At 37.3% G+C, this 11,696-nt stretch overlaps 1 long non-coding RNA gene across 1 annotated transcript; it reads left to right on the top strand.

Annotated features, from left to right (window-relative positions):
* Positions 1–9,984: 9,984 nt before the first annotated feature.
* On the top strand, positions 9,985–10,566 carry LOC149821357 (uncharacterized). Its single transcript, XR_016426460.1, has 3 exons — positions 9,985–10,047; positions 10,157–10,225; positions 10,335–10,566. It is a non-coding gene; the product is annotated as an uncharacterized LOC149821357 (long non-coding RNA).
* Positions 10,567–11,696: the final 1,130 nt, after the last annotated feature.

The raw sequence follows: 11,696 nt of genomic DNA, 5'->3' as shown, positions 1-11,696 counted from the left end.
ATCCAAGTTTCTCAAAAATGTACTCCTTTCCATTTGGAAAGAAATTTTGTAATGAGAAACATTTTGTTTGCAAGAATTGTATTTTTGGCAAAATGAAATCTACTCATTTTCCAAACCGAACTTTTGTGTCCAAAAGACCTTTTGAGTTAGTCCATTCGGATGTTTGGGGTCCTTCTCCCGTCATGTCTAAAGGAGGGTACTCCTATTACGTCACTTTCATAGATGACTACACTAGGTATGTATGGATCTACTTTCTCAATTTAAAATCCGAAGTCTTTGATTTTTTCAAAAAATTTCATATGATAGTTAAAAATCAGTTTTCAAGTAATATCTCTACTCTTAGATCCGATTCGGGTGGAGAATATTTATCAAATGAATTTCAAAACTATTTAGAAGTAAATGGAATTTGTCATCAAAGATCGTGTCCTAGGACTCCCCAACAAAACGGCTTGGCCGAAAGAAAGCATAGACACATCATGGAAACCACTAGGACACTCCTTATTTCCAAAGAAATTCCAAAGAATTTTTGGGCCGAAGCGGCCTTAACCTCAACTTACTTAATAAATAGAATGATATCTTCATCCTTACAAAATACATCTCCATACGAAAAACTATTTGAAAGAACACCCGACTTCAATAGATTAAGAGTCTTTGGATGTAAATGTTTTGTCCTTACTCATAAACGGGACAAATTATCTCCTAAAGCTATTGAATGCGTTTTCTTGGGTTATGGAGAAAATCAAAAGGGTTTTAGATGTTTTGACTTAAAAAATAACAAACTCTATGTATCCAAAGATGTAACATTTTTGGAAAATGAAAATGATTTTGTGAAAACTAAAGATATTGACGAAAGTGAATATACTTTTTTAATTGATCTTCTATCTCAAGAAGATGAGACTCCTCAAGAAGAGGAAATCTCTAATGAGTCTTTGAATGACCTAGAGGAAATTTCTCTTGATAATGTTATAGATGAGAATAATAGACCAATCCAAACATATGTTAGGCGGTCAACAATCTCAGATGAGCGCCTTAGAAAAATACTCTCAAGGATCCAACATAGAAGAAACCTCTTTAAGGAGATCCAGTCGGATCTCCAATCCTCCTAATAGGTTTGTTTCCTATGAGTCCCTAACTCCAAGATATAGAGCATGTCTAATTGCGTTGCATTCATTTCATGAACCCTCACACTATAATGAGGCCAAAGATATTCCCCAGTGGGTTGAAGCCATGAACTTAGAGCTTAGTGCCCTTGAAAAAGCAAAAACTTGGGAAATAACTTCGTTACCCACTGAAAAGAAATCAATAGGATGTAGACTATGTCACATGGGTGCGGGTGCGGGCGCGGGTGCGGGTGCGGGTGCGGGTGCGGGTGCGGGTGCGGGTGCGGGTGCGGGTGCGGGGATTCGGCACTTCCAAAAAACCCGGGTGCGGGGGTGCGGCAGGGGCAAAAATGTCAATATATATATATATATATATATATATATATATATATATATGGGATAGGGATTCCCCTCCCTTACGAATCTATTTTTTTTTAAAAGCAGCTGTCTGTTGCTTTTTTTAAAAAAAAATAAAGCAGCTGTCAGCTGCTGCTGTCAGCGAGGATTCGGCACTTCCAAAAAACCCGGGTGCGGGGGTGCGGCAGGGGCAAAAATGTCAATATATATATATATATGGGATCGGGATTCCCCTCCCTTACGAATCTATTTTTTTTTAAAAGCAGCTGTCTGCTGCTTTTTTAAAAAAAAAATAAAGCAGCTGTCAGCTGCTGCTGTCAGCAGCTGTCTGTCAGCTGCTGTCAGCCAGCTGACAGAGCTGCTTTTTTAAAAAAAGAATCCAACTGCTGTCAGCCAGCTGACAGAGCTGCTTTTTTAAAAAAAGAATAGCAGCTGTCAGCTAGCTGACAGCAGCTGTGATAGCTGACAGACAGCTGCTGTCAACAGTTTTTTTTTTTAAAAAAAAATTCGCAGCATAGGTGATAGGGCAAATTTTTAAAAAAAAAAAAAATCCAAAAAAAAAAAATGGACTTAAATGATCCTGGGTGTGGTCGACGCACCCAGGATCATTTGACCGCACCCGGTACCGCACCCGCACCCGCGTCGAGTCGCGTTGACGCGGGTGCGGCACCCTGCTAGCCGAATCCCTGTGACATAGGATGTAGATGGGTCTTCAAAATTAAAACTAAGAGTGATGGTTCATTAGAACGTTATAAAGCACGGTTAGTAGCTTAAGGATATGCTCAGGAATACGGAATAGATTATGAAGAAACCTTCGCACCTGTTGCTAGAATGACTAGTGTTAGGACTCTTATTGCTATTGCGTTAGTGAAAAAATGGCCTATCTATCAACTCGATGTTAAGAATGCATTTCTAAATGGCGAATTAAATGAAGAAGTTTACATGGATCCCCCACCTGGAGTATGTATTGGTAAAAATAAGATTCTCAAACTTAAAAAGGCATTATATGGTTTAAAACAAGCCCCAAAGGCTTGGCATGATAGATTTAGTAATGTAATGACAAGTTTGAATTTTCGTTCATGTTATACTGACACTGCTTTGTTTGTGAAAAGTGCAGGGTCTTCAGTAGTTATTTTACTACTTTATGTTGATGATATGATCATCACAGGAAGTGATGAGCAAGGCATTAATGATATTAAAAAGGTTTTGAAAGAAAATTTTGATATGTCTGACCTTGGTTTCTTAAGATATTTTTTAGGAATTGAAGTGGCGTACTCTCCTCGAGGGTACATTCTCTCTCAGATGAAACTTGTTGCTGACATCTGTTCCAAATCTGGTATCTCCGATGATAAGAAGACAGAAACCCCAGAAGTCATCAATGCAAAATTAAGGTTGGAAGATGGAACACCTCTCGAGGATCCTACTCCCTACTGGCAACTTGTTGGGTCTCTAACCTACTTATCCATCACACGGCCAGACATTGCTCATGTCGTCCACTCAGTCAGTCAGTTTCAACATGCACCTACAACCGTGCACATGAGTGCAGTCTTAAGGATTGTCAGATATATCAAAAATACCATAACTAAGGGAGTTTTTCTTTCTTCTGCCTTGTCACTTGATTTAATTGCTTATACTGATGCAGATTGGGGAGGAAATCCCAATGACCGAGTCTCAACTACCGGATTTTGTGTTTTCTTAGGTGACTCTATGATTTTGTGGAGATGCAAGAAGCAACACAAAGTATCCTTGTCCTCGACGAAAGCAGAATATCGTGCTATGGCCACTACAACCATGGAACTTGTGTGGCTAAGAAGCCTCCTCAATGATATGGGCATTGTCATCTCTACTCCTTCGAAGATGTGTTGCGACAACAAAAGCGCAATCTATATTGCAAGCAATCACACCTTCCATGAACGTACTAAGCATATTGAGATGGACTGTCATTACGTTCGTGATGAATACCTAAGAGGAACTATAGCACTACCTTACGTCACATCAGAGTACCAGTTGGCGGACTTCTTCACTAAGGCTCTTGCGGCTCCTCGGTTTTTGTTTCTCCTTAACAAGTTTTCGGTTATATCCCCGTAAAGCTTGAGGGAGGGTGTTAAAATACATGTAATTCATATATATATATTTATATATATATGTATATGTAATACCCGATAGGGGTATTTTAGTCATTTCACAAGTACCCGATAGGGGTACTTGTTTTTCTTATTTTATTTTCCTCTTTATTTTTTGTAAATCATTTTTTGTTTTTTGTTTTTTTGCTCACACAAAAGGGGCCCCACCATGTAGTCGATGGGGCCCCCAACGGTCACATTTGTGACAGTTGGGGGCTCCCAACGACTACATGGGGAGCCCCCTAGGTGGCTCTCCTTTTAAGGCCTCTTGGCCCTCCCTCTCTCCTTCTTTTGTATATAAATAGGGGTGAACCCCTCTTGTATTCCTCACTCTTGAGAGCTCTCTCTCTTTCAATAAGAGACATTTATATTTTTATGTTGTGTTGTCTCTTGTGGGTTTGGGTATTAGCCCTTGTTGTTTGTTCATTAGTGGATGTTGTAAGTGCTTAGTGCACTCTTTGCTTTTCCGCATATTTCATTACAACATCTGCATATATATGTATATAATATATATATATATATATATACATAAGAATATATGCATGAGAGCTCATTCAGGAACAAAAAATAGGATTTATTCCCAAAATGGGTAAATTGTTTTTTATTTTAAATAAAATTTGATCAAAAATAAATGTAGTGAATTGTTTCAGGTCAAGATCAACCCTACTTCAGAGTTGATTTGATTAAATTCACTCTAATCCACCTATAATTTGATTAAATCAAACTAGCATATATTTGATTAGTCAAATTACCCAAAAGATCGGTGTCTCATCATCGTGCTCGGTCGGTGTCTCGTCATCTTGCTCACTCAGAAGCACGGGAACAGCGCCGGAGGCTTGGAGGAGAAGCGTGGGCGGGCGACGTCGCAGGAGAAGCTCGACCGATGTCGGAGAAGAAGTTGGGCAGCAAGGCGACGTTGGATCGGTCGTCGGGAGTCGAGGGATTTGGGGAAGACGAGGGCAAGGGCTTGGTCGCTCAAAATCAAGATCGAAGAAGAAGAGGGGCTGAGGGGTAATAAGTTAAACAGGTCAGATCCAGCACGGGCGGGTGTCCGCCCTCGCCAGATGCTGGATCCGACCCGAGAATCAGGGTTGGGCTTTTAAAAAATAAAAAATAAAAATTTAACTGGGCTGGGAGGCAGGACTGCCCCCCCCGGCTTTGGAGACATCTATATATATATATATACATATATACATAGGAATATATGCTCATTTAAGAACAAAAAAAAGGATTTATCCCCAAAATGGGTAAATTGTTTTTTTATTTTAAATAAAACTTGATAAAAAAATAAATACAGTGAATTGGACTGGTCGTCTCGACCGGCATCGGAGAAGAAGTTGGGCAGCAAGGCGACGTTGGATTGGTCATCGGGAGTCGAGGGATTTGGGGAAGACGAGGGCAAGGGCTAGGTCACTCAAAATCAAGATCGAAGAAGAAGAGGGGCTGAGGGGTAATAAGTTAAACGAGTCAGATCCAGCACGGGCGGGTGTCCGCCCTTGCCAGATGCTGGATCCGACCCGAGAATCAGGGTTGGGCTTTTAAAAAATAAAAAATAAAAATTTAACTGGGCTGGGAGGCAGGACTGCCCCCCCCCCCCAACTCCTTCTTTGGAGACATCTGCATATATGTATATGTATATAATATATACATATATACATAGGAATATATGCATAGGAGCTCATTTAGGAACAAAAAAAAGGATTTATCCCAAAAATGGGTAAATTGTTTTTTTTATTTTAAATAAAATTTGATCCGCCCTCGCCAGATGCTGGATCCGACCCGAGAATCAGGGTTGGGCTTTTAAAAAATAAAAAATAAAAATTTAACTGGGCTGGGAGGCAGGACTGCCCCCCCCCGGCTCCTTCTTTGGAGACATCTGCATATATGTATATGTATATAATATATAATATATACATAGGAATATATGCATAGGAGCTCATTTAGGAACAAAAAAAAGGATTTATCCCAAAAATGGGTAAATTGTTTTTTTTATTTTAAATAAAATTTGATCAAAAATAAATACAGTGAATTGTTTCAGGTCGGGATCAACCCTACTTCGGAGTTGATTTGATTAAATCCACTCTAATCCACCTATAATTTGATTAAATCAAACTAGCACATATTTGAGTAGTCAAATTACCCAAAAGATCGGTGTCTTGTCGTCGTGCTCGGTTAGTGTCTTGTCATCTCGCTCACTCAGGAGCATGGGAGCAGCGCCGGTGGCTTGGAGGAGAAGCGTGGGTGGCCAGCGTCGGTGGAAAAGCTGGGCGACGTTGGATTGGTCGTCGGGAGTCAGGGGATTTGGGAAAGAAGAGGGCAAGGGCTAGGTCACTCAAAATCAAGATCGAAGAAGAAGAGTGGCTGAGGAGTAATAAGTTAAACGGGTCGGATCCAGCACAGGCGGGTGCCCGCCCTCTCCAGGTGCTAGATCTGACCCAGGAATCAGGGTTGGTCTAGGACTGGGCTTTTTAAAAATAATAAATTTTTTTAATTGCCCCCCCCCCCCGCTCCGCCTTTGATGACATTGTACATTGAACGAGAATATACTATGACTTTAGTTATAGATTCTCTTATAGATGAATTTTATGCCGCGGGTAACTGTCGGGGTCCATTTTAGTTGGTACTTTTGTATTTTGATTTATCTTGTCATAAATAAAATTTATGCATTGTTATGAACTTCAAACTATCGCACCAGTGTTATATATTGCCATTAGATAATGTTTAAGAACTTTCCGTTGAGGTTGAGAAAGACTGCTGCAAATAGTTTGATTTGTTGTCCATATGAAATAGATTTTTATTAATAATTGTAGCCATTTTTTATTTTATCACAAAAAAAAAATTGGGGGGGTGCTTCCCCCGAACCCCAGACTAACACACCAAATTTTTTTTTTTGCTACATTCCTGTTTGCCTCCCCTCACATGAATCCTAGCTACGCCCCTGTGTGTGAGTGTCTAAACTGGTTTTATGTCGCAAACTTCACAAAGTTTGTATCATGGTTAATTCAATCAGCTGATTCCTGTGAATTTTCTTTATCGAAACTTCACACTGTCTCTCTGCATAATCCTACTTTGCTTCTAATGATGTTCCTGGCTGCTATAGTCTGGTTACAGGTTTTCTATAAACAGGGTTGCTATGGGGATAAATCTAATGGCAGATTAGTGAAAAGGGCATTACAACAGCCAAGGGGTCTCATTCAAAGTCCACAAGGCCAATCCCATCAAGCAAATGAGAAAAAAGATAATAATTTATGTTTTCTGTAGTTGTTCATAGATTTGGAACCGTACAAGCTTTCACATCTTGTTCTTCATCCAATCCGAGTGTAAGCTACAGTATTGCAATCCAAGTGGCCATTCCAGTCATGAAACGATGAAAAGTCATTCCTGCTATTACCATGATGAAAAGTTATTCCTGCTATTACCTACTAGGAGGTATCACATTAACCAAGAGTATGTTGGCCCAAGTCCCATTTTCCCCTAATTAGAGATTAGAAAGGAATCCTTGCAAAAGTTACACAGTTTTCCTTTGACAAATGACTAGCTCCTCAATCTTTATTGCCATCAATTTGTAAGACTTTTGAGCTATCATCTTTAGATAGTGATTACCAATTGCATGTGCTTAACAGATATGGGATGGAACTCGCTGCAAAAGAGTACGAAGCATGGATGGTCATCAAACAAGAACAGGAGTTCTAGCATGGAGCTCATGCATACTATCTTCTGGCAGTAGAGACAGACACATCCTTCAACATGATATTCGTGTCCCTAATGACTTTGTTAGCAAACTTGTCGGTCATAAATCTGAGGTGTACTGCTTTTGCTAATGCCATTTTGATTATCTCCCATACTGTATGTGCTTGTGTGTTTGTTTGTTCATGATGGACAGATTAACATTTATCTTCTACTTTTCCTGCTATAATGATAGGTATGTGGATTAAAATGGTCCCATGACGACAAAGAACTAGCATCAGGTGGAAATGACAATCAGGTCTGCAATATGCTAAGACAGTCATTTGATACAGAGAACATTTTTCTATGCTTTAAAAATTGATCATTGCTTACAACTGGATGATTTATTTGAAACCAGCTCTTGATATGGAATCAACATTCACAGCAGCCTCTTCTCAAGCTTACAGAGCACACTGCTGCTGTGAAGGCCATTGCTTGGTCACCTCATCAAAGTGGCCTTCTTGCATCAGGTGGTGGAACTGCTGACCGATGCATTCGCTTTTGGAATACTGCAAACAGCAATCAAATAAATTTTATAGACACGGGAAGTCAGGTAAAATTTTTGTTACAGTTAAAGATTGAAGCTTTTTTTGTTTTACTAATGTTTGTTATTTATTCTATTTGTTGTTTTTAAAGATTGAAGCTTTTTTCTTTCTCTAGTAATGTCTATTCTTTATTTTCTTGATTGTTGATTAACTTCATAATAATGCTGCTACAGGTTTGCAATCTTCTGTGGAGTAAAAATGTAAATGAAATAGTAAGCACTCATGGATATTCCCAGAACCAGATTATGGTGTGGAAGTATCCTAGCATGCAAAAGGTATTCCCTCCTGCTTATTCAAATGTACTTCTCTTTTTCCTCTTCTTAATCTTCTCTGCATTTAGCCATGCACAAAGCTTAGTCAGGCCCAACATTTTGTTCTAAAATTTAATCAAATGGATGACATTATGATCTGCTTACTGAATTGTTTTTCTTAATTCAAACATAATTTGAGTAGTCCAAGTCCTGACCCAGTTGCATGCTATGATGAGCTGAGTGTTGCTGTTCTTGAACCATTAGTTTAATTTCTGTCAAGTTGCTAAACAAAGATTGGATAACGATAAAATTTCAGGAGAGTAGTTTGATTCCACAAGATCACTTCAGCCTAATGTATTTTATACATCCAATTTTCATAATGATGAATGAACGTTCAATAGAATTGGACAGTAGTCCAAGTCTGACCTTTATGACTATGATGAGCTGAGTGTTGTGGTTCTTGAACCATTAGTTTAATTTCTGTCAAGTTGCTAAACAAAGATTGAATAACGATAAAATTTCTGGAGAGTAGTTTGAGTCCACAAGATCATTTCAGCCCAATGTATATCTTATACATCTAATTTTCATAATGATGAATGAAAGTTCAATAGAATTGGACTGAGTAGTCCAGGTCTGACCAGTAGGACTTTGATGAGCTACTCTTCCTGTGCTTGAACCATTAATTTAATTTCTGAGTCTACAAGATCATTTCAGCCCAATGTATATCTTATACATCTAATTTTCATAATGATGAATGAAAGTTCAATAGAATTGGACTGAGTAGTCCAGGTCTGACCAGTAGGACTTTGATGAGCTACTTTTCCTGTGCTTGAACCATTAATTTAATTTCTGATGAGTTTCCAAACAAAGATTGGATGATGATAAACTTTTCAGAGATTAGTTTGAGTTCACAAGATCACTAGCCTGAGTGTAACCCAGTATTACAATTTTCTCGTCAGCCGTGAGGCTGACATTTCTACACAACCAAGCAACAATCAACTTCATAAGCACAAATTGGACTGAGTAGTTTGAGTCCACAAGATCACTTCAGCATAATGTATCGTCATCCAATCAATAGAATTGGACTGTGAGTAGTCCAGGTCTGACCAGTAGGACTTTGATGAGCTAGTTTTCCTGTGCTTGAACCATTAATTTAATTTCTGATGAGTTTCCAAACAAAGATTTGATGACGATACAATTTTCAGAGATTAGTTTGAGTCCACAAGATCGCTTTAGCCTGAGTGTATCTTAACCAACCCAGTATTGCAATGTTCTCGTGAGCCATGAGGCAGACATTTGTACACGACCAAGCAACAAACTTCATAAATCACAAAATGTAGGATATCAATCATTTGAAAAATGCTCCTAGCTACACAACAGAGCAGTATTTGACACATCAGTAGTCAAAACCAATACATCATAAATGGAATGTAACAATAAAGAGAAAACAATTCATATCATAAATGAAGGTAGCAATTAAAGCGACTGCAATTTTTTTGGTAAGCAATGATCAATTTCATTATAAATGGGATGTATAACAATAAAGAGAAAGCAATTTATGTCATAAATGAAAGGTAGCAAATAAAGAGACTGCAATTTTTTTGGTAAGCCACGATCAATTTCATCATGTACTTGTTTTGTTGAAATTATAAAGTTTTCAGAGATGCATCAACTCCTTTTTCTCTAAAACCATTGCACAAAATTAGCTTTTATTAGGTTATAGTTGAACATGCAGCAAGATTGATTTGCCATATTTATTTTCAGGTTTTGATAAATAAAAAAGCTTCTTATTTTGACCATAACTAGAGGCAGTTACAGAAAAATTATAAACTGAAATGTGTGTGATATAAACTCCTGATATATGGTTATGATTAAACAACAGATAGCAACACTGACCGGGCACACTTTAAGAGTCCTCTATCTCGCAATTTCTCCTGATGGGCAGGTAAGATATGCTTTGTCAGATAAATTTCTTACAAGGCTAATACAACAGCTGGATGAACGAACACATAGTGAAGCAGAATTCACAAGCTATAACTGGATTTTTCTCACAGACAATCATCACGGGTGCAGGCGACGAGACCCTGAGATTTTGGAATGTCTTCCCTTCTGCCAAAACACAGGTAACTAAGAGGCATACAGCATTAAAAAATTGTAACTAAATCATTAGAATTTGCAATCTATTACACTTAGCATTCACATAATCACATACCATTTATGACTTGTTGACAGGCCCCTGTCCGTGATACTGGAGTTTGGTCTTTAGGACGAACACATATTCGGTGATTGAGACTGGATTAATGCATTTCAATTAAACCAGTATTTATTCCTTTTGTAATTTTGTGACCATGGTGATTCTTTGTTGTAAATTTATATACACGGTGTTGATTGGTTCATTCTTTGGTATATAATGAACTCGAGAATATGATGATCTGAGAGACATATTTTTTAAAGCTTTTCAAAAGGACTCTCTCTCTCTCTCTCTCTCTCTCTCTCTCTCTCTGTGGATGCTTGAAGCGTAGTAGCCTAGCACAAAAAAAAAAGTAGAAAATGAAATAAAAATTGAGTTAAACTTTTGTTCATTAGATAAAATAAAATTCAAGTAATTTTTTCAAAATTATTCATTATGTACGCTAAAAAGTAAATAAATTAAAGGTGCAGCCTTTTTAAGTTTTTTAATAGATTACTTTTTTCATTAGCTAAAATAAAATTTAAGTAATTTTTTTGAAATTATTCATTTTGTATGTAGATTTTGTAAAAAGTAAATAAATAAAAGGTTCAGCCTTTTAAGTTTTTAATAAAAATATATTATTTTAACATGAAAATAGCATTTTAAATTATTAAAGGTCATTTTTTATTTTTTAGAAGTGAGCTTTAGAAATTATTGCATAAATTAAAGTCAAATGAATAATAATAGGTAGGCTCTTTTTATCATAAAGTTAATGTATATAATAGATTACTTTTGTTCATTAGCTAAAATAAAATTCAAATATTTTTTTTTTCAAAATTATTCATTATGTATGCAGATTTTGTAAAAAGTAAATAAATAAAAGGTTCAGCCTTTTAAAGATTTTTAATTAAAATAGGTGTATTTTTTTAAAGTTTTTAATAAAAATATATTATTTTAACATGAAAATAGCATTTTAAATTATTAAAGAAGGTCATTTTTTATTTTTTAGAATCAAGCTTTAGAGCGGTAGGCTCTTTTTTATCATAAAGTTAATGTACAATAGATTACTTGTGCATGAAATGTGAATATGCAAAGTAAATTTAGAATCTTACACAAGATACGAACAACCATTTAACTAAGGCATTTTTTTTTGTTTTTACTCGAAGAAAACTACTCTAGGCACAAAGACCTAGTTGCGCTGGCTTAGCCGCACTTGTAAACACCCCAAATTTTTCTCGTAAATTCTTGGACACCCCCCCTCCCCCTCAACAGATGTCAATCCCCTTAGGTCAGCCTACCCCTAGGGCCATTCTAGTTTATGTGTCATTTTGCCGCTTTTGTCAGCAAAAATACCATTTTACCCCTAGGTCACCTTAGATCCCTATCAGTCAGACCCAACCAAACTCATTTTAAAGTTCAGAAGA

Source organism: Nuphar pumila, chromosome 12 (assembly GCF_984573655.1).
Source record: "Nuphar pumila chromosome 12, dmNupPumi1.hap1.1, whole genome shotgun sequence".
NCBI classification, from domain to species: Eukaryota; Viridiplantae; Streptophyta; class Magnoliopsida; order Nymphaeales; family Nymphaeaceae; genus Nuphar; species Nuphar pumila.
This window is presented reverse-complemented; position numbering and strand designations above follow the sequence as displayed.